Genomic DNA, 23706 nt, shown 5'->3' with positions numbered 1-23706 from the left:
ATGACACTGGCTGAGATGACTGGCAGAATCCGCGACCAGGGGAAGGAGACGGCAGAAGAAGAATGGAAGAAATTTAAAATTTATCTTAAGGACTATTATAAACTTGATGAATGTTAGAATGTCGAGGTTTTGAGAAAGAAAGGGTTACAGTGATATAAGATTAGACTGAAGGAAAGATTAAGAGGACATATGTTTGACAGAACTATTTGGAGGTTGCTGGGAAACTTTGGACATTGGGATGCAGAAAGGGGAGGTATGGGGGAGTCCGAGAAACAAGGTTTATGAAAAAAAAAGTTATGAAATTATATGTGTTTGTATGTCTTTTTATATGTTTGTATTGTTTTAAAAACTTTGTAAAACCAATAAAAATTTACTTTAAAAACAAACAAACAAACATAAATGCTGATTTTTGTTTTTACACCCCACCCCACCCTGCCTAGAAGTACCAAATATCTGTTTAGTTACAGTTAATTTTTAAGTCGTTTCAGTCTTTAAACAATGGTTAAAAAAAAGGTAAAGGTAAAGGACCCCTGACAGCCAAGTCCAGTCGCAGACGACTCTGGGGTTACAGTGCTCATCTCGCTTTACAGGCTGAGGGAGCCGGCGTTTGTCGCAGACAGTTTTTCCGGGTCATGTGGCGCAACGGACCACAAAGCAGAGCAGCACTCCGAAACGCCGTTTACCTTCCTGCCGGAGCGGTACCTATTTATCTACTTGCACTTTTTGGCGTGCTTTCGAACTGCTAGGTTGGCAGGAGCTGGGACCGAGCAACGGGAGCTCACCCTGTCACAGGGATTCGAACCGCCAACCTTCTCATAGGCAAGCCCAAGAGGCTCAGCGGTTTAGACCGCAGCGCTACCCACGTCCCTTAAACAATGGTACCATTGAATGCAACCTCGCCGTCGCTCCCGGACCCGCAAGCTCGGGGGGGGGAATAATTTTTCCCCTTTATCCCCCCCCCAAAAATAAGTGCGCCCTATAGGGTGAAAAATACGGTAATCCCACTTACCCAGCTGATCCATGATGTCTGGTTCCTGTAGAGAAGGGGAAACAGAGGTAACAAATCAGATCCCAACACTCAGTAGCAGCAGTCTCATATTAAAACAAAGAAAAAAGCGCCATCAGCTTACAGTTATGAAATGAGGAACCAGACTACCTAAATTTCTGCAATTCTAAAATAAATGAGAGAGGGGGATGTGGAACAGAAGTTAGGCCCAGGGAATGAGAACACAGAATCCTTGTGGTCAATTCCTCAATTATCCCTAACCCAGAAATGTAGACAGCTCTTTTTATACAGTCAGACCACCAGTCCATTTACGACTGCCACCTTTGTTCTGGCAAAATATAGGACAGGATGGGGCAGAGCAGTTGGGGGGGGGTTATTATTTTTTTCCAGCTGGTGCTGAAGTGAATTCAAAGCAATCTATTACAATCTATTGGCGCCTCTGAGATTTGTCACACGCCCACATCCACGAAGTTGTAAATCTGTCTATGCTTGGCTACCCACAGCTTAAATACATGACCTTTCTCACACCCTTTCGAACACCTGCATTTGGAGAGGATACCTAACTTGGCAGAGTAAGAGAGAGACACACAGAGAGAGAGCATCTTACACTGAAATACGGGACAATCCTGTATTATACAGGACAGGCGGCGACCCTGAATTTAGCAGTTATCTATCCGCAGCGGCTCTGCAAGGTCTCACATAGCGTACACTCCCTACCTTGGGACCTTCCCGATGCAAAGCAGATGCTCAACCACTGAGCTACGCTCCTTCCCCTCAAAATAAAGTAAGGCGCTAGTCCACCTGGTTCCGAGAAAAGGGGCTGATTGAAGCAGCCGGCTTCTCCCCCGCGTGGCGAGCTGTACCTGCTGCCTGAGCCCTTAGCTGCTCTTCCCCAAACCCGCGCAAGGCAACTCGGCGCGCTCACACGACCACAACTCCCCTCCAAGCGACAACCGTAGAGACGCTACTTACAAGGCCCGGGAGGTCGGAAACCACGGGAGGAGCCCGAGTCGGCCGCGCGCATGCGGCGGAACGAGCGTGGGAGAGGCGACCAATCAGAACTCGGTGTATTAAAAAAAAGACACGACGCCGAAGCGCATGCGCCAGAGGGCGACGGGAGCTGTAGTTCCGCTTCCACGTTGCTAAGCAACCGCATTAGGCCGCGCAGGCAGGGAACCAGCCAGCGCGGTCCTTGGCCAGGCTCCGGCTCGCGCGGCCGGAGAGCAGGGGGAGGGCGCGGCCCGTGGCCCCTTGGCAGGTGAGGGGGAAGGAGGAGGAGGAGGAGAGCGGAGCGAAAGGCCAAGAGAAGCTTCAGCACAACGGCCAGAGAGAGAATAAGAGAACAGGCCCCGCCTCTGCCTTTTGGCCCCGCCTTTGTTGCGCTTGCCGGCTTCCGATGCGCATGCGTGCGCTGGTAGCCTGCCTAGAATCGTCGTTGGAAGGTTTCCCCAGGGTCCGACCCACTGCGAGGTTTAAAGCACCCCAAACATATTAAATTGACTTCTTTTTCATGGATTAATTGATGAATTTAAATAACTATGCACATCATCAAACCTTGATATGGGTGCTTAAAAAAAAAGTATAGAGATAGTTTGGTATATACGCTGAACTTAAAATTTAACCACCCACACTTAAAACTGTGTGCTGTCACATGTTACGACAGGCTGTCTGTAATCTTGTCTCTCCCCCCACTTCTTTTCCAGTTGTTAGAACATACCAGCACATCGAAAACAGCTGGAAAAGGAAATAAATGTGGGTCTCTCCTTGTTGACTCAGCCCCACCTTTTTATAATTTGTCTTTCCAGACGGATCGACATAAACACTTGATTGGTTCATCTAGCCACTAAACCTTGCGGCCCTGAAATAGATTGCTTTATGCCACGTTCCTAACTGCATTTACTCAAAGGTAAGCTTTAAGAGTGGAAGTGATGTTATTTGTGGAGGATAAGGTTACCTGTGGCTACTAGACAGCTGTGCTCTGCTGTCGAAGGCAGGACTTTGGACTTTTATTATTATGAATTCAATTTTTATATCGCCAGCTATCAAAAGATCCCAGGGCTATCTCCAACATTAAAAACACATTACAGAACACCCATGATAAAAAACATAAAAAGCATACGTACAGACAGCCTAATAAGGCAATAGTCATCATCACAGTCCTCTCCAACACACTTTCCACAGGCTAGAGGTTATTTAGTGGCTAAAGGCCTGGGTAAAGAATAATGTTTTTGTCTGGTGCCTAAAGACATGTAATGATGGCTCTGGGGTGAGTGTTCCACAATCGGGGAGCCACCACAGAAAAGGCCCGGCTCTTGTCACCTTCCAAACTTCTCTGGGATGGGGGATGTAGAGAAGGGCCTCAGATGGCAAGCGGTGGTCCAGGTTGGATTAGCCTTTGGCCTGATCCAGCAGCCAAGCTCGTCTCAGTCGTAAGTATGTGTTCAGTTTCGGTTTCAGTTTCTGTTAATTGGTTCTCGTGGGAAACTTGCAGATTCTAGCTTCACCAATTAACTCAAGCTGGTGTCAATTTACTCTTGGCAGAAAGCCCAGGTCTGCTTGACCTAGAAACTACTCACTCTGATTGGTTAACGAGCAGCACTCAACTCTGTTATCTAGGGATTGCTAGCACAGTTTGATGTGAGGTGTGTTAGGAGTTAGAAGTGCTGTGTATGGTTATGAGAGAGAGAGAGAAAGAGAGAAAGGAAGGAAGGATTTATTTTGCTTTTATTTGTATGCAGAAACTCTGCTGGTTTTATTTTCTCCTTTTAATAAATCCTGTAAATAGTTATTCTGAGTCTAGCTGACTAGTCATTACCGCCGCGACTAGCTTCTTCGCTGTGCAGGAAAACTCTGCTACGTTTGGGCTAAAGCCAGTAGGGCTATGCCTGACACTCCAAAGTTCCATGAGGTTATGGGCATTGTGCTGCCAGCCTGAGTTGCGGTGGTGTCAGCATCAACGGCGTTGGTTCCAGTAGTTCCAGAAGTTGTTGTTCTCTGGCTGGTTCCTGACCGTGGTGAGCTGGTGACGCAGCGGACACAAGGACAACAGCTGCAGCGTGTGAGTGCTGGGTGCTGTGGTTCCTGTTTTCTCTCTCGGTGGTCGTGAGTAGCTGGTTCCGGGTTCCAGGGACATCGCTCTCAAGATGGCCTCACAACCAGGTCAGATGGCTTTTGAGCGTCTGAATGACTCCAATTACTTGCTGTGGTAGGAACGCATGCAGGCAGTGCTGCAGAGGGATCGTCTCTGGCAAGTGGTGAGTAAGTTTCCTACGAAGCCTGATGATGAAGACCTCGATAAAGACCAAAGAGCAAGGGCCACAATTGTCTTGGGGCTGGAAGATTCCCAGTTGCCGTATGTGAGGGGAATCAAGACAGCTAGAGGTGTGTGGCAAGCACTTAAAGAACTCCATGTGCGTGAGACAGCGGTTTCCAAGCTGTTCATTCGCAAGGCATTGTACAAGGCAATGTTACAGCCTGGGGTTACAATGCAGGAACACCTACACAGTTTACAGTTAAAGTTTTCTGCGCTTCAGGAAAGAGACTGTGCATTAGACCAGCAGGAGAAGGTGGCTATTATTTTGAGTTCTCTCCCGGAAAGCTGGGATAATTTAGTTTTGTCTCTAGAAGGCATGCAGGAGCATGATTTATCAGTCAGTTACGTTACTGGGCGTTTGATTGAAGAATGGCAGAAGAGGCAAGAAAGGTCGTTGGCTGCAGAGGCTTCTACAGGTGGGCGGTTTGGAAGGAGTTCTCATGCCGTGCCAGAGGTGAAGCAAAAGCAGCGTACCGGTGAGGAGTCAGCGTTTGCTGTTAGGCGTTGTTTTCGATGTGGGTCTTCAGCGCATCTAAAACGACAATGTCCGGAGTTGGTCAAGTCTCAGTTGCCGGTGCAGGAGCAGAGACAAGATCAGCAGCAGCAGCAGCGGAAAAAGAACTTCTTCAAACGAAAACAGTCGGCTCAGCTGGTGACCGGCGAGGTCAAGATTGCTGATGAGAAACAAGCGGTCTGGGTGGTCGATTCGGGAGCGTCTCGCCACATCGTGAATTCAGATGAATTGTTTGTTTCCAAGAACTCAGCACAGCGCAGCCAGGTGGCTCTAGCAGACGGAAGTACATCCGAAGTGATTTCGGGGGGTGCAGTTTATGTTCCTTGTCTTCGTGAATGCCTGCAAAATGTACTTTGTGTGCCGTCATTAAGGAGCAATCTGATGTCTGTAGATTGTTTGCTAAAAGCTGGGTTTAAAGTGCATTTTGAAGGAGACAGTTGCATTATTAAGAAGGCTGGTGAGATTTTAGGCACTGCTAAGTCAGAGGGAGGCTTGTTTTGGCTTAAAGCAGGATCTCAAGTTGCAGCAGTAGTCAGTAAATCTCAGCCTGCAGTGAATAACAAAGCTATACATGACAACTGTGTGCACTTATTGCATAGGAAAATGGGGCATGCTTGCTGGAAAAGTGTACTAAAAATGTCTGAATTGGCTGATGGGGGTAATTTAAAGAGTTGTAACAAGTACCTTGATTGTAATGTTTGTAAAAAGGTTAAAACCCACAGAGTTTCTTACCCCAGAAGTGACAGAGTTAGTGAGTCACCGCTACAGCTGGTTCACATGGACGTAATTGGTCCATTTGCTGTAAGCAGGGGTGGATCGCGCTTTTCACTAACAATTGTGGATGACGCCACGCGTTATTCTTGGGTTTTTCCCATGAAGAATAAGGGTGACGTGTTCACTAAGTTTAAAGGCTGGGTGGCATCTGTGGAAAGATTTCTGTCCATTAAACTCAAAAGGATTCAGACGGACAGAGGTGGCGAATTTATGTCAAATGCCTTTAAAGATTGGTTACAAAAGCGTGGCATTGGGCATAGAAAAACGAACGTTTTTTCCCCAGAGGAGAATGGCGTTGCAGAGCGAAAAAACAGATCTTTACAAGATATGATGTTTGCCATGCTTGAGGATGCTGATTTACCCATGTCTTATTGGGGGGAGAGCATGCTCACCGCGTGTTATCTCCAAAATAGGCTCTTCCATCAAACAATAGGTACAACCCCGTACTTTAAATTGTTTCAGAAAAAACCTAAAATTGATCATTTGCATGTGTTTGGATCGAAAGCCTGGGTATTAATCCCGAAACAAATGAGAAAGAAGGGAGATCCTAAGACCAAACAGCTAGTGTTTGTGGGTTACCAGGAGCTAGGAAAAGGTTTCCGCTTTGCTGAAGGGACAAATGGCATTGTGATCTCCAGGAATGCCAGTTTTTGTGAACATAGTGGCTGGGAGAGACTACATGCCAATACTGAGGTTTGGTTTGAACCTTCCCAGGAGCTTCATGACTCTGAAGGTAGACACAGAGAATCAGAGTCTGAGGGGGAGGAAAGTTCAGATAAGAGCTCTCAAGAAAGCCAGAGACCAGTTGCTAAGCAACAAAAGAGAGGTCGTAGTTCTGAGGAGGAAAGTGGGTCAGAAGAAAAATTTTCTCCCAGAAGATCTAAAAGACAAAACAAAGGAGTGCCTCCGGTGCGTTTTTCTCCTGATACTGCAAATGTGTTTAGTGTAAGTGCAGAACCCAAGAGTTTTCAGGAGGTGTTAAAGTTACCAAAAGAGGAGGCAGAGCGCTGGAAACAGGCAATGGAGGAAGAGATGTCCTCTCTGAATGAGCACAAGGTTTTTACACCAGTAGCAGCGCCTGAGGGGGCAAAGATTGTAGGCTGCAGGTGGGTGTACAAACTTAAACCTCTGGTGACAGGAGAGTACAAATACAAAGCTCGTTTAGTTGCTCAAGGATATTCTCAGAGGCCTGGAAAAGATTATGACGAAACTTTTTCCCCTACTGCTAAGGGGGACAGTGTAAGGCTGATTCTAACGCTTGGAGCAAAGAGAAAACTCCTGTTAAACCATTTTGACATTCAGACTGCATATTTACATGCACCAATATCAGAAGACCTGTATCTAGCTGAACCGCCTGGTTATGAGACAGGTTCCAATAGAGTGTTGAAATTAAACAAAGCTCTATACGGTCTCAAACAGGCTGCAAGATCTTGGAACAAATGTTTCCATGAGGCCTTAGTGTCATTTGGTTTCAAGCAGAGTACAGCTGACAATTGTGTTTATGTACGTGGTACAGGCAGTGATCAAGAGTTTTGTCTGATTTATGTAGATGATGTATTGTATGCCTGTAAAACAGATAAACAAACTAAAAGGTTTGCCAAGCAATTGTCCAGTAAGTTCAAAGTGAAAGACTTAGGCCCGGTTAGGACATATCTAGGGTTGGAAGTGTGCTGGGCCCAAGATGGCAGCTGCCTAATTAGTCAGCAGAACAAAGTTAAACAACTACTGACTACATACAGGATGCAGGATTGCAAAGGGGCAGCGGTGCCTATGGATCCAGGTTTCATAAAAACACTTCATATAGATGAGAGTCCTGAATTTGAACATCCTGATGTATATCACTCTGTAATTGGAAGTTTATTGTATATAGCACAGTGGTCCAGACCTGATATTAGCTATGCAGTAGGCATATTAAGTAGATTGGTCTCAAAACCCACACTAAATGCCTGGAAAGGGGTAAAACAAGTCCTGAGATATCTCAAGCAGACAATTGGCTATATGTTACAATTAAATTCTTCAGAGGATGAAATGTTGAGTTGCTACTGTGATAGTGACTGGGGAAATTTGCCAGATAGAAAATCTGTCACAGGACTAGTTATAATGGTCGGTGGAGCTTTAATCAGCTGGCGGTCACGCAAGCAAGACGTTGTAAGTGTGTCATCAACGGAATCAGAGTACGCCGCATTGAGTGAATTGTGCAACGAGGTGATTTATTTCAAGCATTTGTTAGCAGATTTAAATGTAAATTGTGGAGAACCGGTACAAGTTTACATTGATAATCAAGCTTGTATAACCTTAAGTAAAACAGAGGGTTTCAAATCGCGTTCCAAACATATCTCTGTAAAATACCAAAATGTACGTTGCTGTGTACAAGACAATGTAATCACCTGTACTTATGTGTCAAGTGAAGAAAATGTAGCAGATGTGTTAACTAAACCATTGGCAAAGATAAAGAACAAGCGAATGTGCAAGGGTTTAGGTTTGCTGGAAAAATGATCTCCTACATAGGTGTATTTGGTGTTAATTGTTCAGCAGAATCTGTGAGGGGGTGTTCAGTTTCGGTTTCAGTTTCTGTTAATTGGTTCTCGTGGGAAACTTGCAGATTCTAGCTTCACCAATTAACTCAAGCTGGTGTCAATTTACTCTTGGCAGAAAGCCCAGGTCTGCTTGACCTAGAAACTACTCACTCTGATTGGTTAACGAGCAGCACTCAACTCTGTTATCTAGGGATTGCTAGCACAGTTTGATGTGAGGTGTGTTAGGAGTTAGAAGTGCTGTGTATGGTTATGAGAGAGAGAGAGAAAGAGAGAAAGGAAGGAAGGATTTATTTTGCTTTTATTTGTATGCAGAAACTCTGCTGGTTTTATTTTCTCCTTTTAATAAATCCTGTAAATAGTTATTCTGAGTCTAGCTGACTAGTCATTACCGCCGCGACTAGCTTCTTCGCTGTGCAGGAAAACTCTGCTACGTTTGGGCTAAAGCCAGTAGGGCTATGCCTGACACTCCAAAGTTCCATGAGTATGTCCCACTCATGTTCAGTAGGTGTGTGTGTGGGGGGGGTGTCTATCCACAGGCACAGTGTGCATAGGCTCACAGTCTTTGTTCAGTCCTATATACCCCATCTGACAATAAGAAGGTCTCTTTTTCTCATAACGGGCTTTTAAACTTTGCAGGGCTCTTTACCCCTTTGTTGCAACGGGAGCAACTGAGCCGCTGCCCTCATGGAGGAACGCGACACCTTGATGAGGAAGAGCTTCACAGTGCTGCAGGAAATGAGCAAACGGAAGCAGCGGCAGCAGTCACAGCAGAACAATCCGGTGTGGACTCCTCCATCCAGCGGCAAAACCATCTCCAGCAAAGCAGGCCAAGCAGTGAGGGAGTACTATGAGAAGCAGGTAGGCAAAGCCTTGATACGAGCAGAATCCTAGCACGAATTTGAAAGGGCCCTGGACATCATTTAGTCCAGCCCTGCCTGCTCAGTGCATGATGCCGTTAACAGCAGAGGTTGCCGATGTGGTGCCTCCTTTTTCGTCTCCTTTGCACCCTCAATTCCTCTCCTTCCCCAGGCTAAGGAACAGCTGGCGAGCCCTACAAGGTCTCCCTACATGCCCGAGGTGGAGGAACTGTGGAAATCCTTCCTCATGCGCCCTGGGTGCCCCAGCTACTGCCACAGAGCTACTTCAACATCTGACCTTGGTAAGGCTCAAGAGGAAGAGGCAGTCTCTGTGGGAGACCAGGGTGGTGTAGTGGGCTGGAGGACAGCTTTCCCCAACCTATGGTTCTCCATCCAGGCACTGCTGGGCTGCAACTCCCATCAGCCCCCAGCCAGCATGGCCAATGGTAAGTAGTGGTGGGAGCTGGGAGTCCAACAACATACGGAAGGCAGCAGGTTCCCCATCCCAGAGTTAGGTGGAGCAATGGGCTGTGTTTTTCTGTGGTGCAGAGATGGGGAACCTCAGCCCAGCACCAAAGATGGCCCTTCAAGCCTCTCTTTTGGGCCTTGGGGACTCTCTCCAGGCTACATCCTGTTCACAGCCCACACCCCTGCTGTGTACCTGCATGTGTGCTTTTGTCTGGCTGAGATGCATCATTGTACTCTGCTAACATCTCCTTTCCTTTCCCTAGCTAGCAGGACCAGTGGTCAAGGACGATGGGAATTGTAGTCCAAAAACAGTTGGAGGCCCAAGTTTGGGAAACTCTGCCCTAGTCCTACACTCCACCCTCGTCAACACACAGGAAGGATAGAGAGAGGTGGGGGGGGTGCCTATAGAGACTAGTCTACCGCAAAAGTTTAAATTTATTGCTCCACCCAGTTTTGCCTCTGGCCTCACCCACCACTAGCATGTGGCCCCCCAGAAGGTTGCTGAAAAGGAAATGTGGCCCTTGGGATGAAAAAGGTTCCCCACCCTGCTCTGGGGGCTGCACTCAAGCAGGTGAGATGTGTGCAGTAGCTAGGCGCAAGCAGTCATCAAAGTACTTTAATGAGCACCTTTCCATCCATCATCAATCAAGAAGGCATCCTAACTGAACTCAAGAAAATCTTACTTGAACTGTCAGGATGTTGACGTACATTCCAGATAACCGACTCCTGAGCTTGCTAAGTGCTGTTGTAACCCTAACCTGCCCCTCTTCCATAATCTTCTCACGTCCAAAATGTCTCTTCGGGTGGGCATGAGAACCAGTGGTCCTCCAGGATGTTGCTGGACTTCAGTTCCCACCAGCCTCAACTATCATGGCCAGTGGTCAGGGAAGAGGGGAGTTGTGATCATCCAACAACCTGCTGAGAGCTGAAGGTTTTGTTTTGCTGCATGCTGCATGCTGTCTAAACTGAAAAAGTGGTGCCTCCATTATTGGCGATTTCCATGCACTGTGTGTGTGAAAGACCCATGTAACCGTCTCCTTCCTCCTCCTCCTCCTCCTCCTCCTCCTCCTCCTCCTCCCCCTTCTCCTTGCAGGGAATGAGATAACCAAAGGCCACCTGCCTTGCAACATCAGCACCATAAGTCTGTCCTCCCAGCTCTCCTTGGAAGAACGGAACTTGATACAGTGGTGCCCCGCAAGACGAACGCCTCACAAGACGGAAAACCCGCTAGACGAAAGGGTTTTCCGTTTTGGAGGCGCTTCGCAAAACGAATTTCCCTATGGGCTTCCTTCGCAAGACGAAAGCTCATAGGGAAATCTCCGGGACAGCGGGGAAGCGCAGCGTCTTCCCCACTGTCCTCGGACCTCCTCCGAAGGCTGGCGGTGGGGTGGAAAGCCCTTCTCCCCGCGCCAGCCTTCGGAAGGCTCCTCCGAAGGCTGGCGGTGGGGAGAAAAGCCCTTCTCCCCGCGCCAGCCTTCGGAAGGCTGCTCCGAAGGCTGGCGGTGGGGCGGAAAGCCCTTCTCCCTGCGCCAGCCTTCGGAAGGCTCCTCCGAAGGCTGGCGGTGGGGAGAAAAGCCCTTCTCCACACCGCCAGCCTGGCAATCGGTTTACATAGGAACGCATTAATTGATTTTCAATGCATTCCTATGGGAAACCGTGCTTCACAAGATGAAAAACTCGCAAGAAGAAAAAAACTTGCGGAACGAATTAATTTCGTCTTGCGAGGCACCACTGTACTTCAGAGACCAGATATCTTTGAGTCAAAGAGCTGCCTCAGATGTGAGTGCCTTTGTCTGACTTGCTGGTTCCCACACAGATCCCTCCCCTCCCCTCCCCTCCCCTTCCTGCTGCAAACCGGAGTTTACATCTCAGGACTATGCAGGAAGGGGTGTGGGGCAGGCAGCTTTTGCTATGCTTAAACAAAACTGCAGTGCTTTCGTTTCAGCTGCTATAACTCGCCTCTTTTCAGGCAACTGAGCTGGACGATTTCTAGCCTTCCGATGTGCTACATCCCAGGACAGCCTTCTTTTTATAATGGCAATGTATTAAATGTATCGTTAAAGGGCTCCACTATTGCCCATGGCACCCTGGGTGCTTCCAGACGATTGCTAGACCCGTGTGGGTTTCAGTCGCATCCCAGCAGATTCGGAGATGATCCATAGCACTACCTTGACGGTGCCTTTCTCTCCTCCACTCCGTTGCCATTGCGCGCACAGATTGTCCAGCCTCATCTACTCAGAGCATGTCTGCGTTGCCTAAGTGGGAAAGTTTCACCGAGGGCTTCACAGGCGACGTCTACCTGAAAAGCCAAACCCGCAAAGGAAGCAGAATCCCATGGTACATCAGTCTGCTGCAGGAAAAGGTAAGGATGTAACTGTCAAAGCAGCTTGGCAGACGAAAGGAAGCAGGGAACTGGGCCGTGCAAGGCTTACTGGAAAGCACTGGCACTGGCCAGGCCCATCCTGGTACCCTGGATGCTGAACATGGGGGGTCTCATGCCTGTAGTGGAGTGCTTCAGTATCACCACACTGTTGTGATGTTTAAGGCAACTTTACTTGGTCACAGCAGCAGCCTCTGGGGAGAACGCAAAAGTGGAAACTGCAAGCCTATGAATTACGCAGGCTTATATAGAGCCATGCCCTCACTTTAGTTTTACAGGTGCATGGAAACTAAGCCCGTTCTCAGGCGGAAAGCATGCCTGCCATATTGGAGCCTGCTCTCCATCAGACAAACCTTAATACAGCCAGAGTAATAGAGCTATCCTTCTGTAGTTACAGGTTTTTATACCATGTGTAGGCTATTTATCAAAGCATATACAGTTCTACAATTTCCACTACGTGCCCTTCCAGGGAGCCACCCGAAAGTGGGCCTTCTGGTCCAGGTCAATGGATCTGAGTAGGTTCAACACCAGGAGAAGCGCTCTGAAAGATATAGGGGTCCTGAACTACACGGGCCTTTATAGACCCAAGTCGGCATGATGAATTGGGGCTTGGGAACATACAGCTGATGGAAAGATCTCTGGCTCCTGGAGATTGTCTGCCTGTCAGAGTAAAAAATATTGGGCTACATCAGTAGTCTTCCTTGTATCTGAACATGGCTATCTTCCCTCCCTACCCCATATAACAGTCAAGGGCACCTGTTTTCAGCTCGAGGCCACATTCCCTTGTGGAGAGCCTTCTGCGGGGCCCGCATGCCAGCAGGGGGCACAGCCGGAGGTGAAAAGTAGGCAGGGCAGCGGGTGCAGCTCTTTCCCTTTGCACAGCAGCCTACATTCCAGCAGGGCTTCTATACAGAAGCATCCATTTCTCCATACTCTGCCAAGGCAAGTAAGAGGCATGAACCGAGCTCTGGAGCACCTTCCAGCCAGGCAGAAACTCTCAAGGAGGGCATAGAGTAGGGCCAGTAAGGGGGAATGGCCGAGGAGTGCTGCAAGGGCCAGGAAGAGCAGCCTGGGCGGCTGCATTTGGCCTGTAACCTGAGGTTCCCCACCCTTGCCATGTAAATGGACAAAGTGTTTATTGCCCTGGTGGGGCACCCATGTCATGCAACTGTAGGAAGTGTCTTTGAGGTCTCAACCTGGCTGTTCCCATATCTCCCCCCCCCCCCGCCCCCAGGATACAACTTTGCAAAAGATGGAAGCGGAACTCGTCCGCAAGGATGACGTGATCTCAGTCCTCCGGGAGGAGCTGGAAGTGATGCAGAAGCAGCTGGACCAGGCCCAGCAGGGGGGTGAGCTCGCCCCAGTGGAGAGACCCGCCCAGAAGGTTGGCCCAGTCCTTCTTCTCTGTTTATTCATTTACTGCCTTTCTGTCCTGCTTTTCCTCTAAGGAGCTGAGATTGGCGTATACGTGGTTCTCCCCTGCTCCACATTTTACTCTCACAACAGCCCTGCGTGGTAGGTTAAGCTGAGAGGCTGAGGCTAGCTCAGGGTTAACTAGCAGGCTTCACACCCAAGTGGGGATCTGAACCCGGGTCTCCCGGGTCCTAGTTTGGCACATGAACCATTGTTTTTTAAATTTTCATTTCAACAATTTGCATGTCGCTTAACCGCTATACAGTAAGACTAAATGTGAGTTAAAACTATGAAATCAGCGTTCACTTGAACAACCTGCTGAGATAATCTTTGGAAAAGAAAAAATTCAGGAAGCACTGGACATTCAACAGGCCTGCCTGACCTCAACCGGAAGGGAGCGCCACAAAAATGGGATCCAAGGCACTGAAGACAGAGAGGCTCCTAGTGGATACGAGCCATGGGGGACCACTGGCAGCTACCTCATTGCAGGGTGTTGGACTGGATAATCCCCATGGTCCCTTCCAACCCTACAATTCTCTGATTCTCTGATTCCTGCATTGCGGAGGGTTGGACTAGATGACTCACGAGGTCCCTTGCAACGCTGCAGTTCTATGAAAAGAAGGATCCCGAACCACACGACACTACATGGGCTGTCTGTGTGTAATTCTGTAAGCCTCTATATGTGCCAGGGGCTCTTACTTTGCAATCCAACTAAAGGGAGAGCAGGGCAAGTGAATGCACAGCCTCTGTGCTAATGGCAAATGCTTGGAGATATGCTTGGTGGATTCGCCCTCAGTGGTGGCTGGTGCCTATAGGATTGGTAGGCCTGGAGGCCAACAGTAGGTGGCGCCAAAGCCAGTGGCAGGCACAGCCAGAGTCAATGGCAGGCAGAGTCCCTATGCTTCCTATGCTTTGCATCCTCTGTGCCCAGTATTTCCTACAACAGTTCTGAGATAACCTTGCAAGTTCTAGCAGCATTTCCCCAAGTTACTGGAGGGCTGCGCCCTCAGTTTCCAGCTTCATCGCCTTCTGAATCTTTTATCCCTCTCCTTAAAAGGAACCGGAAGAAAAACTTACGGTGCAAGTGAGTGACCCAAACCTGCGCAGGCGAGGTGTCTCTCTGCCGGTCCTTATGAAGCAGAAGAGCATCCCGGAAGAATTTCGGCAGGAATTGGAGCGGTTGAAATGGGAGCTGGCCCAGACAGATAAACAGGTGGATTCCAAGATGGCTCGCCTTAGCAAGACGCTGCTGAAGGATCAGAATGAACTGGAGCAGCTGGAGAAAGAGGTGAGCCCAAAGGCCAGTCGGGGAGAAATTTGTCTACACTTGTAACAAATTCGTTTCCCAAGCTCTGGTGTCCATAGAGCCGAAACAGCCCCGTCCACACAAAAGAGGAAAAGTTTCTGCAGGTATGGGGAACACACAAAGATTTGCAGAAGTACAGAATGTCTATGGGGCTGGGCAGAACCCTGCCCCCTCCCCAAGCTAGAGATGGGCACCCTTTGACCTGTGGTTCAGTTGTGGCCCCCACGATTGCCTACCTGGCCCTTGGGAGTCCCTTTCCCTTGCTATCCTGCCTTTCCCCCAGGCCACAGCAAGACCTCATTCTCTAGTGTCCAAACTGACCTGGCTGGCACCCTCCTTATCAGGGTCAGAATCAGCAGTGGTGAAGTTAGGTGGTTTTAGACTCTGGTCTTAAGGACCCTATTCCTTTAGAACAGTGTTTCCCAACCACTGTTCCGCGGCACACTAGTGTGCCGCGAGATGTTGCCTGGTGTGCCGCGAGATGTTGCCTGGAGGGAGGCGGGCGAGTCGGGCGGCGAGAGGCGGGGCGGCGAGGAGAGGCCGCCCAGCGCGGGGCTCTCGCCGTCTGCCTGCCTGGCTGCCTGCAAGCTTGGTGGGCAGCGCCTCCGTCCGCAGCGCCCGCCTCGCGGCTCTCATTCCCTGCCCCTGCCAAAGCTCACCCAGCCAAGCCGCGCTCTCCTTCCTGCCTCGCTTTGCTGCCTCCTCCCCCCCCCACCCCCAAAGCTTGGAGGTTCCCCGGCAAGGGGGAGGGGAAAAAATTGAAACTTACACTTTCGTGCGTCCCTCCCGGCGTGACGCTGCGCGCTGACGTCACGGGGCTGTAATGGTGGTGTGCCTCGAGATTTTTTTCATCAAACAAGTGTGCCTTTGCCCAAAAAAGGTTGGGAAACACTGGAGTAGAGGAACCTAGCAGAGGCCAGTTTCCTCATTTTCCAGTTGTAAATTTGGTTCTGCACATTTCTACAGCAATTTGCACTTTCGAAGGAAAAAAAAACCCCAACAACCCCTAAATTCTCATGAGAATTCACCAGTATTTTAGTGTGGATTTCTCCTAATATACCCTTTTTTTGGGGGGGGGAATGCAGTTTCCCCTACTATAATGCATTTTTGAATGCTGTTTTCAGTAAGGTATACATTTCTATGCAAATCTTCTCCTTAGGGTGTGCATATTTTGCATGCTTTTCTTGCTTGGAGAGCTGCAGTACAAAATTTGGAGAAGTGCAGATTTCAAAGGCTAATTGTGTTCCAGCTCACGTGTTGCTTTGAGAAGTACGGATTGGGTAGTTTCCTGTTAAAACGCGAACGAAATTGGCTTTCTCCCATGCCCTTACTATGGCATCCCAGTCTTTCTTTGCGCTCTCTCTGCACAGTACTCTGAAATACAGGAAAAGGTACGCTTGGAGGGCGAGGAAGAGATGCGTGTGGAAAGTGGGTCTTACAAAGAAGTGCATACGGAAGAATCGGAAGAGGAGCTCCTTTTTAGCAAGCTTCTCGAGTTCCAGAGGATGAACGACAAGCTGTACGACGAGCTGCAGAAAGTGAAATTTGATTATGACATGGCCACAGGTAACTTTGGAAAGCTGAGATGGTTATATATATATATATATATATATATATATATATATATATATATATGTATATATATGTATATATATATATATATATATATATGGAAATGGGTTGGCTAATATTTTCCTTGGGGAACCAAGAGTCACCCCTTCTGGAGGCAACCTCACATTGTAGGCACTGATTGAAATGGAACGAAGGTGAGGCCACTGAGAAACAAGAGGGAGTTGTGAGCATGCTCAGTAGAACCCTGAGGTTAGTTGAAATGCAAAACAATCATTTTGGAATCCTAAGCGGGTGACCTCCTCAAGAGCCCAATGAGAGCTGAGCGTGCCCAGCAACCATGGATTGCTGAGTGTTGGTTGGAAAAAGAAAAGGAAACCAGGGAATGGGGAATGGAATGGAGTTTCCTGGGATTGGGCATGGTAGCCCATTGGAAAAAGAAAAGAAAACCAGGGCACAGGGAATGGAATGGAGTTTCCTGGGATTGGGATTGGTTGTCCATTGGATGAGAGCATGCCTGCAAGAAGGCAAAAACAAAACAGCAACATTGGTTTGCAGGTCCCTCTCTTGTTAATTCAGAGGGTTCATGCTAGTGGAGAGTTTCTGGCGATCCATACTGGGTGGCCTCGATCACATTCACGGGCTTTTCTTTGGATTCCCTAGGCGCGATATCTTCCGTGCAAAGGCAGCTATCCTTTCAGGCATCCCAGCTCAGGAAAGCTCACGCAGAACGAGAATCATTGCAGAAGGAGCTGAGGGAGCGGGGAGCTCAGCTGGAAGCCATGTCTAATAAAGTATGTTGATTGGGGGGTTTACACAGTTCTGCTGGGTTTGGATTGCGGGGAAGGCTGAGAATTCTTTAAATTTTTTAAGGCGTGCTCTTAAATAGCTGAATGCATGAGATGGTGAGGAGGGGGCCGTTTCTCAGTGGTTGAGCACCTGCTTTCTGTAAGGAAGGTCTCCACTCCAGGACACTTTTAAAGATGTAGGGAATTCAAATTAATTTGATGTGAATTTGTTACAAATTAAGAATCGAATGGAAAACAACTACGGAGTGGGAATGATTAAGTTTTTTATATACACAGATGGAGGGAAATGAAGGTTTTGTTTCAGAAATAATAATTAATGGGTTAATGTGGATTGATAAACGGATGAGCAATCCTCACTTCATAACATTGGAAATGTTAACTAGTGTACAAGCAGGAATTGACAAATGAATGGACAAGTACAAAAGGGGGAAATTGTGAATTAGAGATAATTATGAAATATAAGCAGCAATAAGGGTTAATTATTGGTACATCTGGGAAGCCATTATTTATTTATTTTTTAAAAAGTTGTACAGTGATGCCTCGGGTTATGAACTTAATTCGTTCTGGAGGTCAGTTCTTAACCTGAAACTGTTCTTAACCTGAGGTACCACTTTAGCTAATGGGGCCTCCCACTGCTGCTGCGCAATTTCTGTTCTTATCCTGAAGCAAAGTTCTTAACCCGAGGTACTATTTCTGAGTTAGCAGAGTCTGTAACCTGAAGCATCTGTAACCCGAGGTACCACTGTTTTAAAGTTGTTTAATTCATTATGGATTTGTAAAAATAGATAAAAATTAACTGGAGAAAGAGAAGGTATCCAGTTCAATCCCCGCTATCTCCAGATAAGGATTTGGAACAGCCTCCTCTCTGAAACCCTGGACAGCCACTGGCATTCATGCAGCCAATACTGAGCTAGTTGGACCAGTAGTCTGACTCAGCCTAAGAGAACTTCCTAGGTCCCTGAGAAGGCTGAGAGAATGGATTGCTCCCTCTACATGTTTCTAGCAGGTTTGCTGCTAAGATCTTCATGGCCTTATGGTGAGATGGCAGGTCTGTGGCTGGCTGGAGGTTCACGTGGCACTTGGAGGAAGTTGCCATGGCTTAGTGGTAGAGCATCCGCTTTGCAAGCAGAATTCTCCTGGGTTCAATCCCCAGCATCTCCAGGCAGTGCTGGAAAGGTCCCCAGCCCGAGATCCTGCAGAGCTGCTGGCAGATGGGAGTAGACCTAAGGACGTCCCAAGGGCCCTGCTCTTGCATCAGGCCGGTGGTCCATTTTGTCCAGCATCCTCTTCTCCCAGGGGCCCAAACCACCAGAGCACTCCTTCCCTCCTGTGGTTTCCAGCAACTGGTCTTCCAGTAGCATTCCTGCCTCCCAACTACGGAGGCAGAGCATGGCCATTGTGGCTAGGATCCCTGGACAGCCTTCTCCATGAATTGGTCTAACCCTAAATAATTGGTTGGCAGCCATCGCTACCTCCTGTGGGAGCGAATTCTGCAGTTTAAGTAATCAAGGCAATACTGAGTTAGATGCAGCTGTGCTCTGGCTGAGTCTAAGGAAGCTGCTTCCTGTCTTCTTACGGGCTGTACCTTCCAGCTGGGATTTCCGCCGGGCCGTGAACATACTCAAGGGAGCCCTTTCTCATGCTTGCCTTTTTATTTTAGTTTAGCAACTTGAGAGAGGAGAGGAAGCACGAAGAAATGATGGGCTCCATCGAGAGAGAGAATTACAGTCTCAGGCAGGTGAGTTGCTGCTCCCTGCCAGTAGGGAGGGCGAAGATCTCAGTTTGGGTTTCTCTCATTTTTCCCGGTCTTCTCCACATTTCCACATCAGTTTGCATTTTTTGTGTGTGTCGGGGGTGGCAGGGAGTCCTCATGAACTTCCTCAGCATTTCCGTTTGAATTTCTCCTAATATGTCCATTGTTGCATGCATTTTCCTCTAATTTGAGGTATTTTAAAATTATATTTCCCCATATATATGCATCTGCAGGTGCGCTGCACCCTAGCGTATGCATTTCCCCCCACACCTTACCTGTCTGGGGAACTGCACTGGAAAATTTGGGGAAGTGTGAATTTCAGTGGCTGGACTGTGCTTCAGTTCATTTCTTGTTGCAGAAAGTGCAAATCAGGTGGCTTTGCCACTAAATGCAAACTGAATCCACAAAGCAGGTTCCTAAGTTCTAATTGTGGGTCTCCAATGTGGTGCCCATGGGCACCAGTGTGCTTGCCTGTAATTCCTAAGGCACCTGCAAAAGAGACTGAGCTTTTCGTGCGCCATTCCTGTTTCTCCAGCCTCAGCCTCTCTTACATTCAAGCCATTATTCTGTTTTGTTTTTTGCTTTATTAATTACTACATTTCTATCCCACTTGTCCTCCAAGGAGCCCAAGGTGCTGTATACATGTCTCCCTCTCTCCACTTTTTTCCTACCTTTGAGGTAGGTTAGACTGAGAGATAATGATTGGCCCAAGATGTCCCACGACAGCAGCCATCTTCTGATATGCCGTGCCCCCACAGCAGCCATTTTGCACTCTCCTCTCACATTTCAATTATTGTTGCACACAGTGTTTGGCTGGAGAAAAATTCGGTGCAGTGTGGATTTTCAAAGGATAGCTGCGTTTCGGTTTGTTTATTAGTCCGGGAACTGCAAATTAGGTAGTTTCCCATTAGAAAGCAGACCAAATCAAAACCTCCATCCTTACTCTTAGTTACCAGTTCTATCTTTCTCCTCTCCTGCCACGCAGGACCTCGCTGATGTGGAATCTAAACTAACTGACAAGAGCCAGATGATGGATGACTTGCAGAGCAACGTCAACCGGCTCCAGGCCGAGCTGTTCCTGAATCAGCACCATGTTGGGAACGAGCTGAGCCGGCAGAAGGAGCTGCAGAGGCAGCTGGAGATCTTGCAGCGGGCAGAGGTGCAAACCAGAGTCACTCTGGTGACCATCAGTGCCAGGGTAATCTTCTCCACAGATCGCAGGGCTTCTTCAACCACTACTACCACCCCTGTTATTGCTATTATGTCCTTGTTATTACCGTTATTACCATTTGCATTTCTTATCAACCCTTCACCACAGCAGTGCAAAAATATGCTACTAAACTCAGTTAAAACAAAGGCTGTTGGTCCATCTAGCTGAGTTATGTCTACACCAGGGCTTCCCAAACTTGGATCTCCAGCTGTTTTTGAACTACAGTCCCCATCATCTCTGACCACTGGTCCTGCTAGCTAGATATGATGGGAGCTGTTGTCCAAAAACAGCTGGAGACCCAAGTTTGGGAAACCCTGGTTTATGTTGACTGGCAGAGGCTCTCCAGGAGTTTTGTGCCCAGTGCAACCTGCCAGGGATTGAACCCAAGACCTTCTCTGTTGAATGCATGCTTGCATGCTTACATGCATATGCGCATGTAATGTTATGAATGTATGTTTATGTCTACACACAGGCCCAAAGTATTTTCACTAGTACCTCAGGAACAGAACTGAATTCTGTCGGTCTGCAAAACGGCAGCAGCTCCCAGAGTCTGGGGGTTGGTGCCCATTGGAGCTGGTGGGGAGGCAGGACGTGGCACCAGAGCCAGTGACAGCTGCAGCCACTGCCAGTGGCAAGCAGAGCCAGATCTAGTTTTGACTGCATCCTCCTTTCTGCAACACAAGGGCAACGCTAGGGCTAAGGAGAAGGAATTGGACAGCCAGGGCCATCCACAGGGCTGGATGTAAGCAAGAAGGCAGGCAGGTGGGGGGGGGGGTGAGCTGCTTATTGTGGGGCTGTACCCCATTTGCCCCTCTTCTGCTTCCCAGAGTTCCTTGGGGTAAGCCATGCTATTTTAAATGGATAAAAATCTGAATTGAAGTTTCTAGTGCTCTTTGAAAGATGGAAACAAATCAAAAATTTGAAAATGGCATGAAACATGGCTCTCGCAAATGAGTAACCGAGAATCCTGGCCGCTTCCAGAATGTCCCTGTTTCAGGGGTGCGATTCAGTCACGTGCTGGGAAATCCAGATTGTGCAACTCAGGTGGATTTGGTGTTCTTGTGCAATAAACCCACTTCCGGGGGGAAACCAGACCTTTTGCTGTAAGGAAAGTGACAGGGATATCCACTGGAAAGTGAGCGATAAGGACTGCTTTGTGCAATGTCGTTCAACCTTCTCCCAAAGAAATCAGAATAAGCAATGGTCCTACTGGGGATCTTTGTGCACGTGTATCAGGACGAATGTAGACTGGTTGCCTGGGAGAGACCTCTGCCTCACTGCATTAGCTTTGATTCTAAGGAATGACATTCTCTAATTTTTGAACTAAGGCACTGTCCACTTCATTCCCCCGCCCTTCTTTTCACTGAAAGTTTGAAAGGTTTCGGAGCAGAATCATCCAGGCAACTTACAGCACCCCTGGCATCAAGTTTCCCCAGGCCGAACTCACAGACGATGAAGTTTTAGAGTCCTTACAGGTAAAAGGAACCATGTGGAAGTCAGATTGTCACTGTGGCTGCAATGCAGAAGCGGGATGGGGGAATGGAATAGCTGCCTCCATTTCTAACAGAAAGCTCCTCTGTGGATCTGTCTTCCAGAAAATAATAACAGAGCGTCTAGACTTTTACCAGTTGCTGAAACAGAAAGGGGTGAAAGTCCCAGCTCTGGGCGCCGCCGAACCGCTCCCTCCAATCACTACCTCGAAGAAAAAGACTTCCAGCAGATAGAGATTTGAAAGCTAAAGTCTCTCCTCTTCACATTCTTTCCTAACTGGGGCTTGATCCATTCTTGGTCATCTTTTATAATTCCTTTTCCTGACTCCAATTAAATGACTGCACGTAATGTTTCGTTTTTCTCTCTGACCCACTTGCCGCTTCCTCTTATCTGCAAGAAACCTGCTCCTACTAGTGGTGGAAGTTGCTCATAATTTGCATTACCACCGAAGCAGTCATGTCATATCGTCACAATACAGCTTGAAGACTCAGCAGTAGCAACTACTTCCAAAACCACGTTATTTAATTTTATTGCTAGGGGCCTCGTACCTCGTGTTGTGCAGGAATTCTAAGACACACACACACAAAAATCAGTGCAGTTTTTAAATCAGTGGTTGAAATCAGTGCAGGGTTCAGTCCTCCATTGTGATTCCAAAGGTGTCTGGCTGTATCCAGACATGGAAGAAAACTTGCTCCTTGATCTCAGGAACCATCGTGCCAAATTTGTGACAGTACCTTAAGAGGTGGCTAAATGAACAGACAAGCAACTTTCCAAAATATATAGCAGTCTGCATTCATGGCATAACCTTGTGGCAAGAAATTCTGTAAGTTTTAACTGTGCATCAATCTGACGCAAGTGTAAAAATTGCTCAGGAGTAACTGTTCAGATGAGATATATTTATAGGGTTGTATCCAGTTAAATCCTAATCGGAGCAGACCCACTGAAACGAATGGATCTGTTAGTCATATCCATTAATTTCAGTGAGTCTGCTATTGAGTAGGACTAACGTTGGGTCCCACCCTTGACATTGATGGAATAAATATCAATAGGAGGCCAGGTCATTATCTGTGTTCAGTAAGGCACAAATAAATGCACATTTGCTCTATTCCGTGACAAGAAACACACATTTCAGCCTTCCGGATTCTTAATTGGTGCCCAGATCCAAACATCAACAAAAACCACTGCCACCCCACTTGGGAACCCTCATGCAAAGTTTGGTGGCAATATCTCAGGAGGCGGTATGAACTCATGCCAAAAAATGGGTGAAGTCACACCCAAAATGTTTCAGTACGCTATGGTAATTCCAAATGGCGCCTGGAGTTCAAACATCAATGCATGCCTCATCTTAGAAACCTTCGTCCCAAGGTTGGCAATGGTATCTCGAGAGGTGGCCAAACCTATCCCAGAAAACGGGAAAAGTCACGCCAAAGTGATGTTTCGTTCTGCCACCTTGAATCAAAATGGCGCACAGCATCCAAGCATTAATGTAGACGGCTGTCCCCACCTCTGAACAAACTACATTTCCTTTGTTGTTTTGAAAATAAATTATATTAAATAATAAAATTATTAATAAATTTTAATAAATATCTTTTTTAAAAAACTGCATTTCCTTGGATTCCTGGGGAGAGAAACTGTGATTGTTTTAAATGATATAATACTGCTTTAAAGGTTTAGCACAGCTGGGACCTAGGAAATGAGTGATGTTTTAATTTCTCCTGGGATTTGGGGGCAGATACAAATTTGGTGTGACCTGGGTATGGCCTAGAAAGAGTCTCAAGGGCCATACAGAGAGGCCTGGGGAAGGAGGGGCGCTGTGTCTTGGGTCTGAGATTACCCATCCCTGGAATAGATCCAGTTAGCCGGAAGTCTTCCTGCACCTGTTTTAGGGTCCACGATCAGCTCAAGCCTGCCTGGGCCTCCCCTTTGCCCCACGTGAACAAGGTGCCCTGCTAAGGGGATCACTTGCACATCACCCAAAAGGAGGAAAGGGATTTGCCAGGAAAGGGAGGGCACAGATTTGCGTATACTTTTCATAGGCTAATTGATATGAATAGACGATAGACCAGGGCCAAATGAAGAGGCCCCGAGGCCTGAAAAGATTATGGTGCACACACACACACACACACCCGCAATTGGAGTTCAAGATATCAACAACATTAAACTGTGAAATGAAAATTTCACATAAAAAGGGTGGATTTATTGCAACGCATGGCAGGATCTGATTTCCTTGCGTTGTTTCGATCTGCGTCAGTAGGATCGCTAACGATCTCCCGCTGTCATGGGAGCTGCCTCCATTAAGGCAGACC

At 47.7% G+C, this 23706-nt stretch overlaps 1 pseudogene across 1 annotated transcript; it reads left to right on the top strand.

Moving 5' to 3' along the window:
* Positions 1-2153: 2153 nt before the first annotated feature.
* LOC308579488 (coiled-coil domain-containing protein 27-like) lies at positions 2154-23263 on the top strand (annotated as a pseudogene). Its single transcript, XR_014013299.1, has 14 exons — positions 2154-2264; positions 8781-9002; positions 9174-9303; positions 10563-10656; positions 11214-11248; positions 11686-11831; positions 13084-13233; positions 14320-14550; positions 15939-16134; positions 16801-16931; positions 18607-18684; positions 19685-19897; positions 21280-21675; positions 22368-23263. The product of XR_014013299.1 is annotated as a coiled-coil domain-containing protein 27-like (transcript).
* Positions 23264-23706: the final 443 nt, after the last annotated feature.

This window comes from Podarcis bocagei (genome assembly GCF_964188305.1).
Source record: "Podarcis bocagei genome assembly, contig: HAP1_SCAFFOLD_44, whole genome shotgun sequence".
NCBI lineage: Eukaryota > Metazoa > Chordata > Lepidosauria > Squamata > Lacertidae > Podarcis > Podarcis bocagei.
This window is presented reverse-complemented; position numbering and strand designations above follow the sequence as displayed.